Here is a 21,622-nt window from a genome sequence, read left to right as displayed (position 1 = left end):
GCTCTCTATGTTGGCTGATTACACTATATCGCCATGTTATTAAATAAACTCTGCACAATTAAGTATGATATGAAGAGAATGCATTGGTTTAACATTTTCTTCGCCACGTTATTTACCAACATCCACCTTCATATTATTCCTTTCCGTGTTTTATTGCGCGCAAGATGACCGTACAATAAAACAACACTGCGGCTAAACCGATATATAATATAGAAAATAGGTGCACGAGTAGGCCATTTGGCCCTTCGAGCCAGCACTGCCTTTCAATATGATCATGGCTGATCATCCCCAATCAGTACCCCGTTCCTGCTTTCTCCCCATATCCCTTGATTCCGTTAGCCCTAAGAGCTACATCTAACTCGACTATAACTTTAATATGTAGGAAGGAACTGCAGATAGACACAAACCTTGAGTAACTCAACGGGTCAGTCAGCATCTGCTGCCTTGCTGTGCTTGCAGGACCCGGGTTCGATCCCGACTACGGGTGCTGTCTGTACGGAGTTTATACGTTCTCCCTGTGACCACGTGGGTTTTCTCCGAGATCTTCGGTTTCCTCCCACGTTCCAAAGACGTACATGTTTGTAGGTTAATTGGTTTGGGTTTGTATACTTGGTATAAGTGTAAATTGTCTCTAGTGTGTGTAGGATAGTGTTAATGTGCGGGGGTCAATGCGGGCTAAGTGGGCCGAAGGGTCTGTTTCCACGCTGTATCTCTAAACTAAGGTAAATTGGTTAGGTAAATTGAATGGATTAAAGGCCGATACATCCCCAGGGCCAGATAGGCTGCATCCTAGAGTACTTGAGGAAGTAGCCCCAGAAATAGTGGATGCATTAGTGATAATTTTTCAAAAACTCTTTAGATTCTGGAGTAGTTCCTGAGGATTGGAGGGTAGCTAATGTAACCCCATTTTTTAAAAAGGGAGGGAGAGAGAAAACGGGGAATTACAGACCAGTTAGTCTGACATCGGTAGTGGGGAAACTGCTAGAGTCAGTTATTAAAGATGGGATAGCAGCACATTTGGAAAGTGGTGAAATCATTGGACAAAGCCAGCATGGATTTACGAAAGGTAAATCATGTCTGACGAATCTTATAGAATTTTTCGAGGATGTAACTAGTAGAGCGGATAAGGGAGAACCAGTGGATGTGTTATATCTGGACTTTCAGAAGACTTTCGACAAGGTCCCACATAAGAGATTAGTATACAAACTTAAAGCACATGGTATTGGGGGTTCAGTATTGATGTGGATAGAGAACTGGCTGGCAGACAGGAAGCAACGAGTAGGAGTAAACGGGTCCTTTTCACAATGGCAGACAGTGACTAGTGGGGTACCGCAAGGCTCAGTGCTGGGACCCCAGCTATTTACAATATATATTAATGATTTGGACGAGGGAATTGAATGTAACATCTCCAGGTTTGCGGATGACACGAAGCTGGAGGGCAGTGTTAGCTGTGAGGAGGATGCTAGGAAGCTGCAAAGTGACTTGGATAGGCTGGGTGAGTGGGCAAATGCATGGCAGATGCAGTATAATGTGGATACATGTGAGGTTATCCACTTTGGTGGCAAAAACAGGAAAGTAGACTTATCTCAATGGTGGCCGATTAGGAAAAGGGGAGATGCAACGAGACCTGGGTGCCATGGTACACCAGTCATTGAAAGTAGGCATGCAGGTGCAGCAGGCAATGAAGAAAGTGAATGGTGTGTTAGCATTCATAGCAAAAGGATTTGAGTAGAGGAGCAGGGAGGATCTACTGCAGTTGTACAGGGTATTGGTGAGACCACACCTGGAGTATTGCATACGGTTATGGTCTCCAAATCTGAGGAAAGTCATTCTTGCCATAGAGGGAGTACAGAGAAGGTTCACCAGACTGATTCCTGGGATGTCAGGCCTTTCAAATGAAGAAAGACTGGATAGACTCGGCTTGTACTCACTAGAATTTAGAAGATTGAGGGGGGATCTTATAGAAACTTACAAAATTCTTAAGGGGTTGGACAGGCTAGATGCAGGAAGATTGTTCCCGATGTTGGGGGAGTCCAGGACAAGGGGTCACTGTTTAAGGATAAAGGGGAAATCCTTTAGGACCGAGATGAGAAAAACATTTTTCACACAGAGAGTGGTGAATCTCTGGAACTCTCTGCCACAGAAGATAGTTGAGGCCAGTTCATTGGCTATATTTAAGAGGGAGTCAGATGTGGCCCTTGTGGCTAAAGGGATCGGGGGGTATGGAGAGAAGGCAGGTACAGGATACTGAGTTGGATGATCAGCCATGATCATATTGAATGGCGGTGCAGGCTGGAAGGGCCGAATGGCCTACTCCTGCACCTATTTTCTATGTTTCTATGAAAACATTTTGGGTTGTCAGGTGAAAGGGGAAAAGACGATGATGCAGAGAGAGATATAGAACAAATTAATGTAAAACATGCAAGAAAGTAAAAGGTGATAAAGGAAATGGGCCTGTTAGCTGTTAGCTGTGGCCTAATTGAGAACGAGTTACAGACAATGGGACTCACCAAGACTACTTTGGAATTGGTGCGACTTGGGTGGGGGAGGGATGGCGAAAGAGGGAAATGCAAGGACTGCTTGAAGTAAGAGTAACCAAGAATGCAGATGCTGGTTTAAACTGAGGATACACACAAAGCTGGAGTAACCCAGCGGGTCAGACAGCATATCTGGAGAAAAAGGAATATGTGTCTGGCGCTGTAGGGCAGCAACTCTACAGTTGCTCCAATGTGCCGTCCGACAACCCCTTTGTGTTTTGCCTAAGATTCCAGCATCTGCAATTTCTTGTGTTCACATAATTTTATAGATCCTGATAAGGCTTTTCTTTACAGGGAAACGAGATAGTCATTAAACCTTTCCTCCCAAGTCCTGCATCTGCACACCTGCAAGTTCTTCTGCATTTATTTTGTTTCCTAAACATGGGCCAGAATTTTGAACATTTTTCCAATTTAATCCAACCGCAAAATATTACTTGTTCAGCAATTTCAGAAATATACCCTGAAGCCTAAGTTGCATTTTGTGCTCTACTTATAGTGATTTTTACATTTCGACTCGGTGACACAGTGGTAGAGTTGCTGCCTTACAGCACCGGTGACCACAGATGCCGTCTGTACAGAGTTTGTACTGTTAATCCTGGCCAAACTGGAGATGCTAAGACTTCAAAATGGGATAAAAGCTTCAGGGCTGCTAGGAGATTTGGCCAATTTGGAATTGCTCTCTGCAGAGCTGGGACAAGCTGCGGAGTGGTGCCAGTGTGTCTAGAGCAGTGGTTCCCAACCTTTTTTTGGCCATGCCCCACCTAATCACCTCTAAAACCCTGATGCCCCCCCCCCCCCCCATGTGGTGATATATAATTCTTATCATTTAAAAGGTTTCAGCTGAAGAAGCTTAAAACGCCAATACCTTGGTTTAAACAAGCTTCAAAAGAACATGGCATCCATGAAAAAGAAAAATGAAATAAAGAAAAGACAGTTAAAGTTCTGAGCAAGAAATTACTAAAAAATTGTGTAAAAAAAAAGAAAAATCAAATTGCCCCCCTTAAAAATCAAATTGCCCCCCTGTGGGGCGTACGCCCCACGTTGGGAACCACTGGTCTAGAGCCAAGACATTTGCAAGAAAAGAATAAGAACATCTGCAGACCCTGTTAATTAGGTGCAAAATGCATAGAATGGATTGGATGACTGCAAACCAGACATACACCTTGTAAATAATTGTAAATAATGTTGCAGAGTTCAACTTTGCCAAGTGTTGATTGGATGAGGTATTGAGCCTTGCCTGGATTTCTTGCAGATCAGGGTAAATGTTGCTAAGTTGGCTTCCTTGCGAAGTCCGGTTTGAATACAATGTATTGAGCTACTTTATTATTGGGTTAATGAAATGTCTGTTCTGTATGGGGTTAATCGATCTCTGTAATTGGATTATTAAAAGACCACCCCCATGTGGTTCGGCCCCTCTAGGTCCCGGGACCTATAAAAGTCCGCTACCACGAGGTCCAGGGTCGATCTTCTGGGAGAGCGCTTGGGACTGCGTAAACTTCTGGAGTGTCTCTGTCTGAGCGAGGCCTAGAGGGCTTGAACAAGCATATACGAGGGTCGAACCCACAGTGGGATAGATACAGTAGTTAAATTGCAATTGCGCTTTTGTTAAAATAAAGATTAGTTGTTTCAAGTGCTTGATTCAGTGTTTTTACTGAAACTAGACTGGGGAGAAGCTTATAACCGGTGGGTGGCGCGACTCACGTCGCAGCGGCCTCTGCAGTCCGTCTGTCTTTTTATTATTTTCTGTCTCGTTTCAATGTAGTTGTTATTTTATTTGTTTTGATGGGGTATGTGTGTGGGGGGGGGGGGGACTTTAAAATCTTTCCCCTGCACGGGAGACCTGACATTTTCCTTGTCGGGTCTCCGTTGTCATTGGGGCTGCAACATGGAGCGGCCTCCAGCAGGAACGACCTGGGGCTCCAGTCGCGGAGTTGCGGACTTACGTACCATCGCGGAGCTGGCCGAGTCCGGAGCGGGTGGAGCGGTGGTGGCGCGCTGCTGTGACCCGACCCCCGGAGATTCGGAGGCTCCAACCGCAGGTCTGGCAGACAGGAACACCGGGAGCCTGCGGGTCCCTGCTGAGAGACCGCTTTTCGGGGCTTCCGCAACGGCGACTTCTCCCGCCCGAGTTACGGGGTTGAAGATTACCTGGAGCGGGGCCTTACATCACCGCCCCGCGCGGCTTTGAATGGCTGCGGGACTTTGCTAGCGCCCGCCGGGGGCTCCAACAACAAGACCCGGAGCGTGGCCTTGCATCACCCGGCGCGGCTTTATCGCCCGCCGGGGGCTTTGACTCTGACATCGGAGGGGAGTGCAGGTGAGAGATACGTTTTTTGCCTTCCATCACAGCGAGGAGGAGATGCGCTGTGATGGATGTCTGTGTAAATTGTGTTGTGTCTTGGGTCTTTTTCTTTTTGTATGTATGACTGCAGAAACAACATTTCATTTGGACCTCAACGAGGTTCAAATGACAAATAAAATTGTATTGTATTGTATTGTATAAACGAGCAATTTACAGTGCGTTCTCCCTGTGACCTGCGTGGGTTTTCTCTGGGTGCTCCGGTTTCCACCAACACTGCACAGATGCTTGGTATAATTAAAAAATTGTCCCTAGTGTGTGTGTAACATAGCGTTAATGTGCGTGGATCGCTGGGTGGCGTGGACCAATGGGCATCTTTCCAAGCTGTATCGCAGTATCTCTAAACTAAATGAAATTAAGATTTGTATTTACCACGGTTGAGATCATCCAATGTTTGGGTGAGAGAGACGGGTGAAGAGAATCCCACCTTAACAAGAATGGAATGATATTGCAAAGTGTCACCGCGCCAGAAACCCGTGTCTGATCCTGGACCTCGAGTGCTCAACCAACTTAACGCTTGCTCGCTTCTTTTCCTATGTTGTAATCCTCTGTGGTACTTTAGAGATACAGTGAGGAAACAGACCCTTCGACTGACCATGTTGGACGAGTCCAGAACCAGGGGCCACAGTCTTAGAATAAAGGGGAGGTCATTTAAGACTGAGGTGAGAAAAAACATTTTCACCCAGAGAGTTGTGAATTTATGGAATTCCCTGCCACAGTGGGCAGTGGAGGCCAAATCACTGGATGGATTTAAGAGAGAGTTAGATAGAACTCTAGGGGCTAGTGGAGTCAAGGGATATGGGGAGAAGGCAGGCACGGGTTATTGATAGGGGATGATCAGCCATGATCACAATGAATGGTGGTGCTGGCTCGAAGAACCGAATGGCCTCCTCCTGCACCTATTTTCTATGTTTCTATGACCAGTGATCACCCCATACACTAGCACTATTCTCCACAACTTATTTTTTTTACCAGCCAATTAACCTACAAACCTGTAAGTCTTTGGAGTGTAGGAGGAAACTGGAGCATCCGGAGAAAACCCACACAGGTCACAGGGAGAACGTGTATATACTCTGTACTGACAGCACCCGAGGTCAGGATTGAACCAGAGTTTCTGGCGCTGTAAGGCAGTAACTCTACAGCTGCACCACCATGTCACCCGGTTCTATGTGGGTAAAAATAAGCCAGGATGTCAATATGGCAGATTATTGTTGGAATTGCTGCAGAGTATTTTAATAGAAATGATTTTTCTTATCTTTGGACTGCAAGAACGGAAAAAAAAATCTTCCCTTTTCCCCCTCTTGAAAATAACTTCTCACAAGCTCAAAATCTACTTTATCTTTTTGTTTGGAGAAAATTGTATCAATGTCATAGACCTCATCTCTAAATCCGCAGTTTGTGGTTCAAATTCCACTCGTGTCAAACACTTCATGATATTTTAACTGTCAGATTCAATGGAGAAACCTTTAAGATAAACTCCCTCTCTCAGAAGGTTCCAGTGCTTTATGAACATCAGATTCAATATATAAACATTATTTCCAGCTTCAGCAAGTGCAATATTTTCGATACGTTTCAGATTGTATTATTCAGTTTCAGTTTGGTTTATTGTCACATGTACCGAAGTATGGTGAAAAGCCTTTGTTGTTGCTAACCAGTCAGTGGAAAGACAATCGAGCCATTTACAGTGTACAGGTACATGATAAGGGAATAACGTTTAGTGTTGGGCAAAGCCAGTACCATCCGGCCAAGGATATTCCGAGGGTCATCAATGCGGTCGATAGTAGTTCAGCATTGCTCTCAGGTTATGGTAGGATGATTCAGTTGCCTGATAACAGCTGGGAAGAAACTGCTCCTGTATCGGGAGGTGTGCATTTTCACACTTCTATACCTTTTGCCTGACTGGAGAGGGGAGAAGAGGGAGTGACCAGGGTGCGGCTCGTCCTTGATTATGCTGCTGGCCTTGCCGAGGCAGCGTGAGGTGTGAATGGAGTCGATGGAAGGGAGGTTGGTTTGTGCGATGACCTGGGCTGCGTCCACAATTCGCTGCAATTTCTTGCTGTCTTGGATGTAGCTGTCCCCAAACCGAGCTGCGATGCGTCCCATTTAGATGTTCTCTACGGTGCATCGGTAGAGTTGGTGAGAGGTGTCGGGGACATGCCGAACTTCCTAAGCCTTCTAAGGAAGTAGATCCATTGTAAAGGAATAAAGTAAAGAATGTTGCTGTAGATGTAAGAGTCTGGTACAATTGTAACGCATGATTGTAGATCTGTTTTTGTGGCTAGCGCGCAAATAGTCACTTAGGTTGGGCGCCATCTTGGAAGTTCACATTTATCTTTACGCTTGCATTCTTTGCAATTCTTTACTATAGATTTATTTTGAGTCAGATAGACCATGACCATGTGGGTTTTCTCCGAGCTCTTCGGTTTCCTCCCACACTCAAGACATACAGGTTTGTCGGGTCATTGGCTTGGTGTAGGCATAAAATTGTCCCTAGTGTGTGGAGGATAGTGTAAAAGTGTGGGGGTCGCTGGTCGGTGCGGACTCGGTAGGTCGAAGGGCCTGTTTCCGCGCTATATCTCTAAAACTAAACTAATTGCTTCTATCTACATTTTTTTTTTCTAAACTAAGATTTGATGGAACAGCATTTCCCTCGCTCAGAGGGTTGTGGGTATGTGTGAACAAGCTGCCAGAGAAAGTAGTTGAGGCAATTACTGTAGCAGCATTTAAAAGATACTTGGATGGGTACATGGGTTGATATGGTTTTGAGGGATATGTACCAAATGCAGGCAGGTAGGATTAGATGGGGCATGTTGGTTGGTGGGGATGAGTTCGGCTGAAGGGTCTGTTTCCATGCTGTATGACTCTATCACCCTGTTCATAAATTTACCGGTTCATATGTTCTAGGAGCCGCATTAGGCCATTCAGCCCATCAAGTCTACTCTGCCATTAAATCATGGCTGATCTATCTTTCCCTTTCAACCCCATTCTCCTGCCTTCTCCCCATAACCCCCGACACCCGTACTAATCTTTGCGATCCAATTTTTCCCCCTAAATAATAGGAGCAGAATTAGGCCATTCGGCCCATCGAGTCTACTCCGCCATTCAATCATGGTCATTTGTGATAGGAGTAGAATTGGGCCATTTGGCCCATCAAGTCTACTCCGCCATTCAATCATGGCTGATCTATCTCTCTCTCTCTCCTAACCCCATTCTCCTGTCTTCTCCCCATAACCTCTGACACCTGTACTAATCAAGAATCTATCTATTTCTGCCTTAAAAATATCCACCGCCTCCACCGCCTTCTGTGGCAAAGAATTCCACAGATTCACCACCCTCTGACGAAATAAATTACTCCTCATGTCCTTCCTAAAGGTACGTCCTTTTATTCTGAGGCTATGACCTATGGTCTTCGGCTCTCCCACTAGTGGAGACATCCTGTCTACATCCACTATAACCAGGCCTTTCACATTTGTATTAGTCTATGGTATTTGTTTCTCTATTGAATTTGTGGGACTTGTTGAGTTTTGAGGCATTAGGTGTTTGTAATGAAATCTTATGTTGATGCAGAACAAAGTTATCAGTCACTAGAAGAGTCCAGACTTGAAACATCGCCTGTCCATTCCCTCAAATGTGTTGCCTGACCCGTTGAATTACTCAAGCACATTGTTTCGTGTTTAGTTTAGAGATACAGCACGGAAACAGGCCCTTCGACCCACTGAGACCGCACTGACCAGCGATCCCCGCACACTAGCACCACCCTATATGCACACTACGGACAATTTTTACATTTATAACAAGCTAATTATCCTACAAACCTGTACGTCTTTGGAGTGTGGGACGAAACCGGAGATCCCGGAGAAAACTCGTGCAGGTCACGGGGACAACCCATGCAGGTCAGGGGACATACTCCATACAGGCAGCACGCATAGTCAGGATCGAACCCATGTCTCTGGCGCTGTAAGGCAGTATCTCTACCACTGTGCTGTAAATTTGCTCCAAAAGCTAACCCCCAAGTTTAGTTCAGTAGTAAAACACTGAATCAAGCACTGGACCAACTAATCTTTATTATTTTAGAATGAACACAAATTTCCCCTATACGATACCTAAACCGCTGCAGATTCGATCCTTGTCTCTGCTTGGCCAAGCCCTTTAGCCTCATGCAAGCAGATATACTCCAAAAGGTCACGCAGTCCCAAGCGCTCTTCCAGAAGATCGACACCGATCTAAAATGGAGACGCCATTAATAGGTCCATGAACCTTGAGGAGCCGAATTACATAGGGGTGGTCTCTTCACAGTCCAATCAAACATATTAATTACATCAATACATTATTGACAGTTTCCCCCAACCAATTACAGAGTCTCCTATACATTGTTTCTCTAAAGAGCTTAGGAAGCTAACAAACTGAATAATGCAAATTTACCTTGGAACATAAAACAGTATTTCCAAGGCTTAACACTTTGACCAATCAACAAACAGTAGGATAACAGTCTTGCAACATTATTTACACTATTTACAATTCTTTTGCAGCCATCCAATCAAAGCGATGCATTCTCAATACCCTGGAGTTCCTGCTGCAAGATTCTCATACATAATGATACTTAGACTTCTCTTATCTGGAGGGCTGATCTGGGACCTAGACATCTGGCACCAGTCAGCAGCTTGTCCTGTTTAGCATAACTTAACCACCAGGCCTTGAGAATGCATGGATTCTGTACTTTATTTCAGCGATCTTTTAGCTCCATTTTAGCCAGGATTTACATTCCTTTTATCATATGATAACCTATCATCAATGATAACCCAATTACAATGGTGACCATTACATTCTAACAAACTCATTAATATCAAGATGCTGATGTCTTCTCCCAGAATCTCATCAAGCTTCCCGAGTTTGTGTCATAGCTTCATGATTCCCATCTGAGTCTTCACCTCGCGAGTTTTCGTGGACGCAAATCCCATCCATCCATGTTGCTAATTCAGCTGTGCTTGATCCATAGTAGAGTATGAAGTTCCGAGAAGAACCTGAGATAAAGTAAGTTAGCAGTCCATACTACCACTGATACTCTTACAGTGGTGGAGAGGTACCCTTCTACCCTCAACAGAAAGCCTCTCTCTGTACACTGCTCCTACCCTATACTACAATCCTTCCCACACTATGACCAAGCTAGAATGTGGTCAATCATCTCCGTAGTCACATGGTGAATAATGATCAATTTCATTGTACTCTTAATGAAGGTTCCTCATATGAATTTCAGCTGGGTTCAGTCCAGATTTCCCTACAAGCATGACTTACTCAAAATAACCATGGGAATGTTTCAATTCAGCCAAATTCAGTCTCAGCCTTTAATTTCACTAATTTTAGTTTCAGGGTCTGTCTCACCCTTTCAATTCAACAGCTTGTGGTCAATGTTCACAATCTAATCACTGTTGAATTCCCAGCTGTTTAATTTCATCAATTTATTTCAATGTGTCATAGATTACTATTTAAATCAAGCCAAATAGATGCCAAATCTAGGGACAATTTTCTTCACATTGATAATAGTAGCTGCTTTACTATCAAGGGTTAGGTAAATTCTGATCCACCAATCAAATACATCGACTTTACCGCCAAGTACCCATTCCCTTAGTACTTCCTTTAACCCAATACAACTCTTCTTTCCAGGTGGTTAGCATTGAGAGAATGGAGCAGCTGGGCTTGTACACTCTGGAGTTTAGAAGGAAGAGAGGAGATCTCATTGAAACATATAAGATTGTTAAGGGTTTGGACACGCTAGAGGCAGGAAACATGTTCCCGATGTTGGGGGAGTCCAGAACCAGGGGCCACAGTTTAAGAATAAGGAGTAAGACATTGAGAACGGAGACGAGGAAACACTTTTTCTCACAGAGTGTTGAGTCTGTGGAATTCTCTGCCTCAGAGGGTGGTGGAGGCAGGTTCTCTGGATGCTTTCAAGAGAGAGCTAGATAGGGCTCTTAAAAATAGCGGAGTCAGGGGATATGGGGAGAAGGCAGGAACGGGGTACTGATTGGGATGATCTGCCATGATCACATTGAATGGCGGTGCTGGCTCGAAGGGCCAAATACCCCTTCGTCTATTGTCTATTGTCTATTGTCTTCTTGAAGGGAGCCTTGTCACTCAAACTTCTTCATTCCTTGTTATTTCTATGTAATTCGCATATGTCGCGTTCCCTGGGTATCCATTCATAACCCAATACTACAATACCGGATATCTGTCAAGTTCTGTCTTTCCCTGGATGACTGCCGCACAATCCCATACCATCTCCGGCTGTCTATCTGGGGGTGAGACAAGAAAAGATACTAGGTTAACAATCAAATTTACAACCGGATCGCGCAAGTCATTTTCAAATAGCAAATCTTTAAAGTCTTCTCAATACATTACTATAGTCACGAATCATGTCCCACAATTTAAAGGACCTAATTTAGAACTAGCCAACCATTATGTCAAATCAGAAATTTAGGCGCAAAGTAGGTGTCCCCAAACCACAGAGCAGTGTTCATTCCCAGGTTTCCATATGTAGTTTGTTTAAGTTGGAGCTTGCCTCAATGGTCTCCAGAGGCTGTCTGTATTTCTTCAATTTCTCGAGATGTTCTTCCTTTTTCACTGGTGTCAAATATTATCAGGTTTGGCACGAGGGTATGTGTTGGGTATATGGATATTCTTTTTCCCTTGATTCTAAATTTGCAGGGGTAGGAGTATCCTTATGAGGAGCAACCTTTCTTGTCCCTTGGCCTCTCCCCGATGATGAATGCTGTTGGTAGAACATTAACGGGACAGGACAGTATTACTTCTTCTCTCTGGGGAGCTACTTTGGATGGAATTGACACATCCATCCTACCTGAGCCATCCTCCGCCCCTGCTTGAGGGTCCACATGCTCTTTGTACACTCCCCAGATAATGGTGTGTTATAGGCAACACTGTCCTGTAGGCACAACAACTTCTTCTTCTTGCGTATGGCGTGCACAGCCTAACGTTGTAGGCCAACTTGTTCTATTTGATTGGCCAGGTTGATTGCATTAGTCGAAACAGGGCGGACCACGTGAAGGTTGCAATCTCCCACCCCGCACAACAACTCACAACTGAAGAAGGGTCTTGACCCGAAACGTTGCCTATTTCCTTCACTCCATAGAAGCTGCCTCACCCGCTGGGTTTCTCCAGCATTTTTGTCTACCTTTGATTTTCCAGCATCTGCAGTTCCTTCTTAATCAGTTTATTTAATGAGTTCGCAATTGCTCCTCTTTTTATTCCTACACTTCCTGCACAATAGTTCCTTTTTCTTCTTCCCTAATGCCAATCTGATTCCCTTTCGAGTTATTTGTCTTTTGACACCAGTTACTTTGTCTCCTTTTATTACTGTTGATATGCTCCGTTCTGTAGGTAGGCTTTCTTGATTGCGGTCATCCCAAGTTGATGCAATGAAGGCGATCCTTGGGATTGTTACCTCTTCCAGATATTTACGAGGGTTTTTTTTTATCGTTCTTTGTTTTGGATGTTTCTATTATTTCCCGTGGACCACCTCAGTGAAATGAGTGGGAGTGGCGGCGCCCAACGGCAGCGGCTCCACTACAGTCGTCTGTCTTTTTTTATTTTTGTCTTGATAAATGTATGTCTTGAGTTAGTTTTTATTATTATTTTTTAGCTGTGTATATGTGGGGGGTGGTGGGGGGGCTGTGGGGAAAACCGTTTTAAATCTCTTCCCTGTGCGGGGACCCGACTATTCCCTGTCGGGTCTCGGATGTCGTTGGGCCTAACATCGTGGAGCCGGCGGCAACCTCCGGCCGGGACTAACCTGAGGGCTCCAGTTGCAGAGCCTGCGGAACTGAGATCGCGGAGCTGGCCAACTTCGGAGCGGGAAGAGCTGTGGTGGCGCGCGGCTGCGACCCGACTTTGGAGTTCGGAGGCACCGGCCGCAGACCCGGTGGACGGGAACATCGGGAGCTCGCAGGTCCCTGGTGGGAGACCGCTTTTCCGAGCTCCGCAACGGCGACTTCTCCCGCTGGAACCGCGGGTTTAAAGGACATGGAGCCGGGGCCTAACATCGCCCGGCGTGGCTTAAACGGCCACAGGACTTACCATCGCCCGCCGGGGGCTTTAACATCGGAGCCCCAGTTCGCCTCGACACTGCAGTTGGACTGCTGAACCGCGGGAGAAGGAACAAAGGGAAGAGATAAAGACTTTGCCTTCCATCACAGTGAGGAGATGTTGGAGACTCACTGTGATGGATGTTTATGTAAACTGTGTTAAGTGTGGGTCTTGGATTGTTTTGTAAAGTAAAAAACTGTAGAAATTATATTTCGTTCAAACCTAGGTTTGAATGACAATAAATAGCATTCTATTCTATTCTATTCTATGAGGAGGGCATGCTCCATTTTCCAGATCTTATTTTAGGAACTCTGAGGGAGGGGTCAGGTTTATTCCATCCACACTCTGGACTAGCTGGCAGATCAAGACTACAGGAATCGATTAGACTGCGAGAAGGATGTTTGGTTTCCCGCTCCCTAATCCCCTTGCCAGCCTCATCCCGGTCTCCTTGGATCTTTATAGAAGACTATATAGAAGTAATATAGAAGATTAAAAAGGTTACTTCTTACTTTTACTTTCTGCACCATTTGTATCTTTGTGTGTAAACATATAAACCAATATGCTTAAAACATTTATTAAAGCTAGCAGATGTCAGCTATTTTTATGTGATCAGACATCAAGGCACAAAAACAAGTTGCTTCTTATTTTTTATTTTTGCTTTAGCTAGAACACCATGGTAGCTCAGAGATTAAAGTTAAAGGGCAAGGACATAGTGAGAGATTAAAGTTACAGAAGCATGCATGCCAAAGTAGATGAAGATAAGGCTAAAACTGTAATAAAAAGCTGTCTGGTTTTATGAATCGGAGAACAATTAGAGAGCGACCAGGCTGTGTTGTCTCTGAATGTTCCAAGCCAAAATTGTTTGCAAATAAAGGCTTTTCGTCTTCTTGAAGAATTCTCTGTGTCATCTTATCCAAACTTTGAGTCTTAAAACCACGACATCTTCAGGGTCCCAAGTATCCCTATAGCCTCTGGGGATCCAAAGGTTTCTTGGACGTCGTGACCCTCTTCTTCATCTTCAACCCCTTCCCCTTCTTTGTTCCCTCATGAGGCAAGCTTTGCTCCGGTGCCCTGTCTCATCGCACACATAACACTGATCTGGTCTAACCATTCTGTAATTTCTCCAGTGGAAATGAGAGGAAACAGGCTCACGAACAGATGTATTTCTAAGATAATCTGATGTAACCCAAATTCCAGACTCTTCCTCTCTTCTTGGTTTAATTTCCCATTTTTTAATTACTTCCACTGGTTCCTGGAAGAAATTTACAAGGACAGTGAATATAGCCTTTTCCCCGGCACTCTCATCTGTTTACCCCCTTCACCAAGGCTTCGGAAGTAGAATACCCTAAAGTTGTCATAAATTTGGTATTCTCCACAGGGGTGGCTAATCGTTGTACCACCTCCCATAAACTTCGGGAGTCAGGCAAACGTCCATTCAGGTTGAGTTTCAAATATACTCCCCCAATTAAGCCAGTAAATCTTTATCTTTGCTTATATTCATAGCCGTTGTCGAACTGGGCTTCGCTGGAGTGGGGGCATCTGTAGCCCGGGGATGGTCTGCACCTACTGCGCTGCCCAAATCAAAAGCAGGAGTAGCCACTTTTCTTACAAGGCATTGCCTACGGGAGGTACACAAAATTGCTGGAGAAACTCAGCGGGTGCAGCAGCATCTATGGAGTGAAGGAAATAGGTGACGTTTCGGGCCAAAACCCTTCTTCAGACTCAAGGATTGCCTACGGGAGATTCGCCCCGCTCTCAAAATTCGGGCGATATCGGGATCGTCTGTTTTATGGCTCGCTCTTGTCTCGTCCTCAGAAGCGCTACTTTCTTCACTAGAGGGATCACTATACTTCTTAAATGATTCCTTAAATTCCCCTGATGCCCGTCCGGTTTGTTCAGGCACTGGCTCACAAGAATAACCTGGAGATGGCACCATTCTCTCCGCTAACTCCGGCTCGATCCGCACCTTTCTCCTAGCTCCCTGGATTACTGAGCTACCTCTTGTTAGCAGTGCAACCGGGGCCAGAGAATCCCTTACTACTGACTCCACTGCAGGTATTATTCTAGTGGGTGGAGCTAAAGGTGCTGCTGGAATCACTTGAGTGCCATGCTCACAAGCTGAGCAGGATTCGTTAGGACTGGGAACGTGAGAAAAATGAAGGAAAGGCTGTGAATCTTTACCCAAAAGGCTTACTCATCTTTTCAGATACTGAGCTTCCTCCCCTTCAAGGTCCACACTAACCACTGGGTTCTTAAACCTGAATATCTCCGGGACCACTTCCCCTTTAAGAGTCGCCAGGGCCAATTCCCCTCTAAGAGTCTCCTCTCCTCTCCGTTACTGCTTCTGTTCCTTAATATCTTTCTCTATCTCTTTAGAGGTACTTAGAGGAGGACCAACTTCAGCTTCCTTCAGCTCTATTCCAAGCCTTGAGGTTGCGTTTCTCCATTTTGTCAATCTAATCACTTCTTTATCTACTTTCCTCGCCATATAATAAGTTCTCCATTGCCCCACTCCGACGTCCTTTGCTGCTTCACTGTTTCCGCACTGCCATATAATTTTCTCTATGTACCTTCTCCCTTTTACTGTCTTTAAGCCCCCTTTGGGCCATAATTCGTCCCATAATTCTTTGCTTAATGCCCCTGAAAAATTTCGCAACCTCTCGGTTTTCTGAGGGAACTCATTACATATTATTTGCAATGGGCTACCGGAATCAGCAGTCATGTCCTTCTCCAGGATATTCCCCATACCTTAAACAATAGAAACAATGGAGACAACTTCCAAGTCTTTCACACCTCTTCAACAATTCACACTTCTCAATCTCAAACTATCAAGGTCACTCCCGAACAATGGCCAGAGGCTCTCCGGAGCCCCTACAGTCTTTCACTTCTTGCAAACAATTGTACACTCGCACAATCCCTCTATTCAATCAGTCACCCAACTCTCTGATCAGTTTAATCTCATTCACATCCACTCATTCAATTCCCAATCTGTAAACTGCTCTGGAAGAATCCTCAGTCTCCCATACTGAATTGAATTGAATCCTTTATTTGTCATTCAGACCTTTCGGTCTGAACGAAATGCTGTTGCCTGCAGCCATACATGTAATAATAACAAAACACAATAAACACAAGTTAACATCCACCACAGTGAGTTCACCAAACACCTCCTCACTGTGATGGAGGCAAAAGTCTTAGAGTTACTGTCTCTTCCCTCCTCTTCTCCCTCTGCGCCGAGGCGATACCCCACCGGGCGATGGTATCAGTCCCGCGGTTCAAGCTCCGCGGCCCGGGGGTGGTCGAAGCTGCCGCCCTCCAGTCCAGCGGACGCAGCTGTTGCATCGGGTGCTCCGGAAAACAGGCACCAGCCTGTGACCTGCGAGCTCCCGACATTGTCCTCCACTGGCCCGCGGCCGAGCCCCGGATCCAGGTCGCCGCCGCCAGAACGCCGCCTCAGCCGCCGGAGCACCGTCACCGCCCCGCACCGGGCCACCCACAAGGCAGCGTCTCAGCCCCGCACCTGGCTGCCCCCACGGGAGCACCTACCAGCCGGGAGCCGGTCCGCCCTCACCGGAGCGCCTTCCAGCCGATAGCCAGGCCACCTACACGGCAGCGTCTCAGCCCCGCACCGGGCTGCTCACACGGGAGCACCTTCCAGCCGGGACCCAGGCTGCTCACACGGGAGTGCCTTCCAGCCGGTAGCCGTGCCGCTCACACGAGTGTCTCAGACCCGCGCCGTCCGTCCTCACCGGAGCGCCGAGTCGTGCCGCTACCCGGACGTCGCCACAGCTTGAAGACGGCCAGCCTCGCGTTAGTGAGTCCTGGCTGGCTCTACCTCCGGACCCTCGAGGTCGGTCGCAGGTTGAAGACCGCCAGCTCCGCCATTAGGCCTCAGCGCAGACGGGGAAGAGAAGGGGGATACGACAAAAAAGTCGCATTCCCCCGAAGGGAGAGACAGCAAGCTCTGTTTCACCCTCCCCCCACACACATAACACCACCTAATAACCAAAAAAATTACTAAACTAGACAAAAAAAACAACACAAAAAGTAAAAACAGACAGACTGCAGGCGAGCCGCAGCTGTATCACAGCGCCGCCACTTCCGGAAAACTTCATTAAGCACTAAAGTGCTTAATGAATATTCAAATGTACTTTTTAGCAGCAATCTCTCACATGCAAAATGTTTTAATCTTGCACAAGCAAATAAACTCAAACCAGGTAAGTAAAATTGTACTTTGTTGTGTCGATTAGTGAAACATGGTTGCAGGAGGGCTGTGATTGGAAGCTAAATATTGCAGGATTTCGTTGCTTCAGGTGTGATAGAATTGGAGGGGCAAGAGGCGGAGGTGTTGCATTCTGTGGCCCTTGTGGCTAAAGGGATCAGGGGGTATGGAGAGAAAGCAGGTACAGGATACTGAGTTGGATGATCAGCCATATTGAATGGCGGTGCAGGCTCGAAGGGCCGAATGGCCTACTCCTGCAACTATTTTCTATGTTTCTATGCATTGCTTGTCAGGGAAGAAATTACAGCAGTGCTTTGGCAGGATAGATTAGAGGGCACATCTAGGGAGGCTATTTGAGTGGAACTGAGAAATGGGAAAGGTGTAGCAACACTTATAGGGGTGTATTATAGACCGCCTAATGGGGAGCGAGAATTGGAAGAGCAAATATGTAAGGAGATAGCAGATATTAGTAGTAAGCACAAGGTAGTGATTGTGGGAGATTTCAATTTTCCACAAATAGACTGGGTAACACATTCTGTAAAAGGGTTGGATGGTTTGGAGTTTGTAAAAAGGTTCAAAGGTTCAAAGGTTATTTATTGGTCACATACACCTAGGTGTAGTGAAATGCTTCTTGCCAATGCAGCACATAAAGAAAGAATAGACATAACAGTAATAAGAGATTTAAACATAAAGAACATCCCCCCACAATGGCTCCCACCATGAGGGAAGGCACAAAGTCCAGTCCCCAACCCCAGTTCACCCATAGTCGAGCCAATTGAGGCCTCCACAGTTGCCTCTACGTAGGCCCGATGTTCCTGGCCGTTCTCGCCGGGTGATGGTGCTCCGGCGTCGGGAGAATCCTCACAGCGGCTTGGGACGCCTGGAACGGCCGCTTCCGTACTGGAGGCCGCGGCTTCCAAAGCCAACAAGGCCGCGCCGGTTGGAGCTCCACTACTGGCGATCTCGTCGCGAGATCCCAGGCTCCCGGTGTAAAGTTCGGCGCTGCCGCCCGCAGCTGGTCGCTCCACAGTCCCGCAGCTCCGCGATGTTGTTCCCGGCGGTCTTCAGCTCACCGGAGCTCCAGCGCGGCGACCCAGGCAAGGCATCGCCCGCTCCATGATAGCGCTCCAGCACTGTGCCGCTGCCGAAGCCGTGGTTCTGGGCGGTCCCCGTCAGGAAACACCGCTCCAGGCCCGCTGGTAGGCCGCGAGGACGGGTCGAAACTGCAGCCCGGAGAAAAGCTGCCTCTCCGACCAGGTAGGGACCCTGAAAGATAGTTTCCCCCTTCCCCCCCCCCCCCCCCCACCCCCCACATAAAAAAGTCTAGAACTCCAGAAACAAAAACACTTTAACTAACTAAAAATAAAAAAAAGATGAAAAGACAGACAGCTGCAGGCTGGGCAGCCGCGCACAGGTCAGCGCCCCCTATTTAAATGTGTGCAGGATAGTTTTTTGCGAGAATACATAGAGGTACCTACTAGAGAAGGGGCGGTGCTGGACCTCCTGTTAGGAAATGAGGCAGGTCAGGTGGCGGAGGTATATGTTGAGGAGTACTTCGGGTCCAGCGATCACAATACCATTAGTTTCAATATAATTATGGAGAAGGTCAGAACTGGACCAAGGGTTGAGATTTTTGATTGGAGAAAGGCTAACTTTGAGGAGATGCGAAAGGATTTAAAAGGAGTGAATTGGGACATTTTGTTTTATGGGAAGGATGTAGTAGAGAAATGGAGGACTTTCAAAGGTGACATTTTAAGAGTACAGAATCTTTATGTCCCTGTTCGGTTGAAAGGAAAAAGTAATAATTGGAAAGAGCCATGGTTTTCAAGGGAAATTGGACACTTGGTTTGGAAAATGAGAGAGATCTGCAATAATTATAGGCAGCATGGAGTAAATGAGGTGCTTGAGGAGTATAAAGAATGTAAAAAGAATCTTAAGAAAGAAATTAGAAAAGCTAAAAGAAGATAAGAGGTTGCTTTGGCAAGTAAGGTGAAAGTAAATCCAAAGGGTTTTTACAGCTATATTAATAGCAAAAGGATAACGAGGGATAAAATTGGTCCATTAGAGAGTCAGAGTGGAAAGCTATCTGCAGAGCCAAAAGAGATGGGGGAGATATTGAACAATTTATTTTCTTCGGTATTCACCAAAAGAAGGATATTGAATTATGTGAGGTAAGGGAAACAAGTAGGGTAGCTATGGAAACTATGAGGATCAAAGAAGAGGAAGTACTGACACTTTTGAAAAATATAAAAGTGGATAAGTCTCCAGGTCCTGACAGGATATTCCCTAGGACATTGAGGGAAGTTAGTGTAGAAATAGCAGGGGCTATGACAGAAATATTTCAAATGTCATTAGAAACGGGAATGGTGCCGGAGGATTGGCGTACTCCACATGTTGTTCCATTGTTTAAAAAGGGTTCTAAGAGTAAACCTAGCAATTATAGACCTGTTAGTTTGACGTCAGTGGTGGGCAAATTAATGGAAAGGATACTTAGAGATAATGTATATACTAATCTGGATAAACAGTGTCTGATTAGGAACAGTCAACATGGATTTGTGCCTGGAAGGTCATGTTTGACTAATCTTCTTGAATTTTTTTAAGTTACTAGGGAAATTGATGAGGGTAAAGCAGTGGATGTTGTATATATGGACTTCAGTAAGGCCTTTGACAAGGTTCCACATGGAAGGTTGGTTAAGAAGGTTCAATTGTTGGGTATTAATAGCAAGATGGATTCAACAGTGGCTGAATGGGAGATACCAGAGAGTAATGGTGGATAACTGTTTGTTCAAAAGGGAACTGCAGATGCTGGAATATCGAAGGTACACAAAATTGCTGGGGAAACTCAGCGGGTGCAGCAGCATCTATGGAGCGAAGGAAATAGGCGACGTTTCGGGCCGAAACCCTTCTTCAGACTGTTTGTCAGGTTGGAGGCCGGTGACTAATGGGGTGCCTCAGGGATCTGTGTTGGATCCACTGTTGTTTGTCATATACATCAATGATCTGGATGATGGTGTGGTAAATTGGATTAGTAAGTATGCAGATGATACTAAGATAGATGGTGTTGTGGACAATGAAGTAGATTTTCAAAGTCTACAGAGAGATTTAGGCCATTTGGAAGAGTGGACTGAAAGATGGCAGATGGAGTTTAATGCTGATAAGTGTGAGGTGCTACATCTTGGCAGGCCAAATCAAAATAGGACGTACATGGTAAATGGTAGCGAATTGATGAATGCAGTTGAACAGAGGGATCTAGGAATAACTGTGCATAGTTCCCTGAAGGTGGAATTCATGTAGATAGGGTGGTAAAGAAAACTTTTGGTGTGCTGGCCTTTATAAATCAGAGCATTGAGTATAGAAGTTGGGATGTAATGTTAAAATTGTACAAGGCATTGGTGAGGCCAATTCTGGAGTATGGTGTACAATTTTGGTCGCCAAATTATAGGAAAGATGTCAACAAAATAGAGAGAGTACAGAGGAGATTCACTAGAATGTTGCCTGGGTTTCAGCAACTAAGTTACAGAGAAAGGTTGAACAAGTTAGGTCTTTATTCTTTGGAGCGCAGAAGGTTAAGGGGGGACTTGATAGAGGTCTTTAAAATTATGAGAGGGATAGACAGATGTTGATGTGGATAAGCTTTTTCCATTGAGAGTAGGGAAGATTCAAACAAGAGGACATGATTTGAGAATTAAGGGACAAATGTTTAGGGGTAACATGAGGGGGAACCTCTTTACTCAGAGTGGTAGCTGTGTGGAATGAGCTTCCAGTGGAAGTTGTGGAGGCAGGTTCGATTTTATCATTTAAAAATAAATTGGATAGGTATATGGACGGGAAAGGAATGGAGGGTTATGGTCTGAGTGCAGGTAGATGGGACTAGGTGAGAGTAAGTGTTCGGCACGGACTAGAAGGGCCGAGATGGCCTGTTTCCGTGCTGTAATTGTTATATGGTTACACTTAGACACGAAACTATACCACTGATTATGATTAAACTGACATCACAAGCATTCACCTGCTATCACAAATAAATCACAAACTATTTTAATTCCTCCACGTGGTGTGCTCGCTCAACGGAACAATCCCTCCCCCCCCGAGACAATAGATCAGAAGGATACAAACCCCCGATCGAACAACCACGAATCGGACTGTAATAATGATAACAATCCGGACCCAAACAAATCTGATATTCAGTTTAAACACACTTTTACCCCAATTCTCTAACACTCGAAATCCCAAATTACACACGATACCCGATCACTATAATGACACAGTTCACACCCTTAACACACTCTCCAATCTCAAATATACCCCACAAGCAACAAAGTATTTACACAAGTTAAATCTGCCAAAATATGTAACTGTACAATCCCAAAAGCAAATCACAGTATTTCAATCCAGCGTCGCGCTGTTATCAAC

The sequence above is a fragment of the Amblyraja radiata genome, chromosome 4 (genome assembly GCF_010909765.2).
Source record: "Amblyraja radiata isolate CabotCenter1 chromosome 4, sAmbRad1.1.pri, whole genome shotgun sequence".
NCBI lineage: Eukaryota > Metazoa > Chordata > Chondrichthyes > Rajiformes > Rajidae > Amblyraja > Amblyraja radiata.
This window is presented reverse-complemented; position numbering follows the sequence as displayed.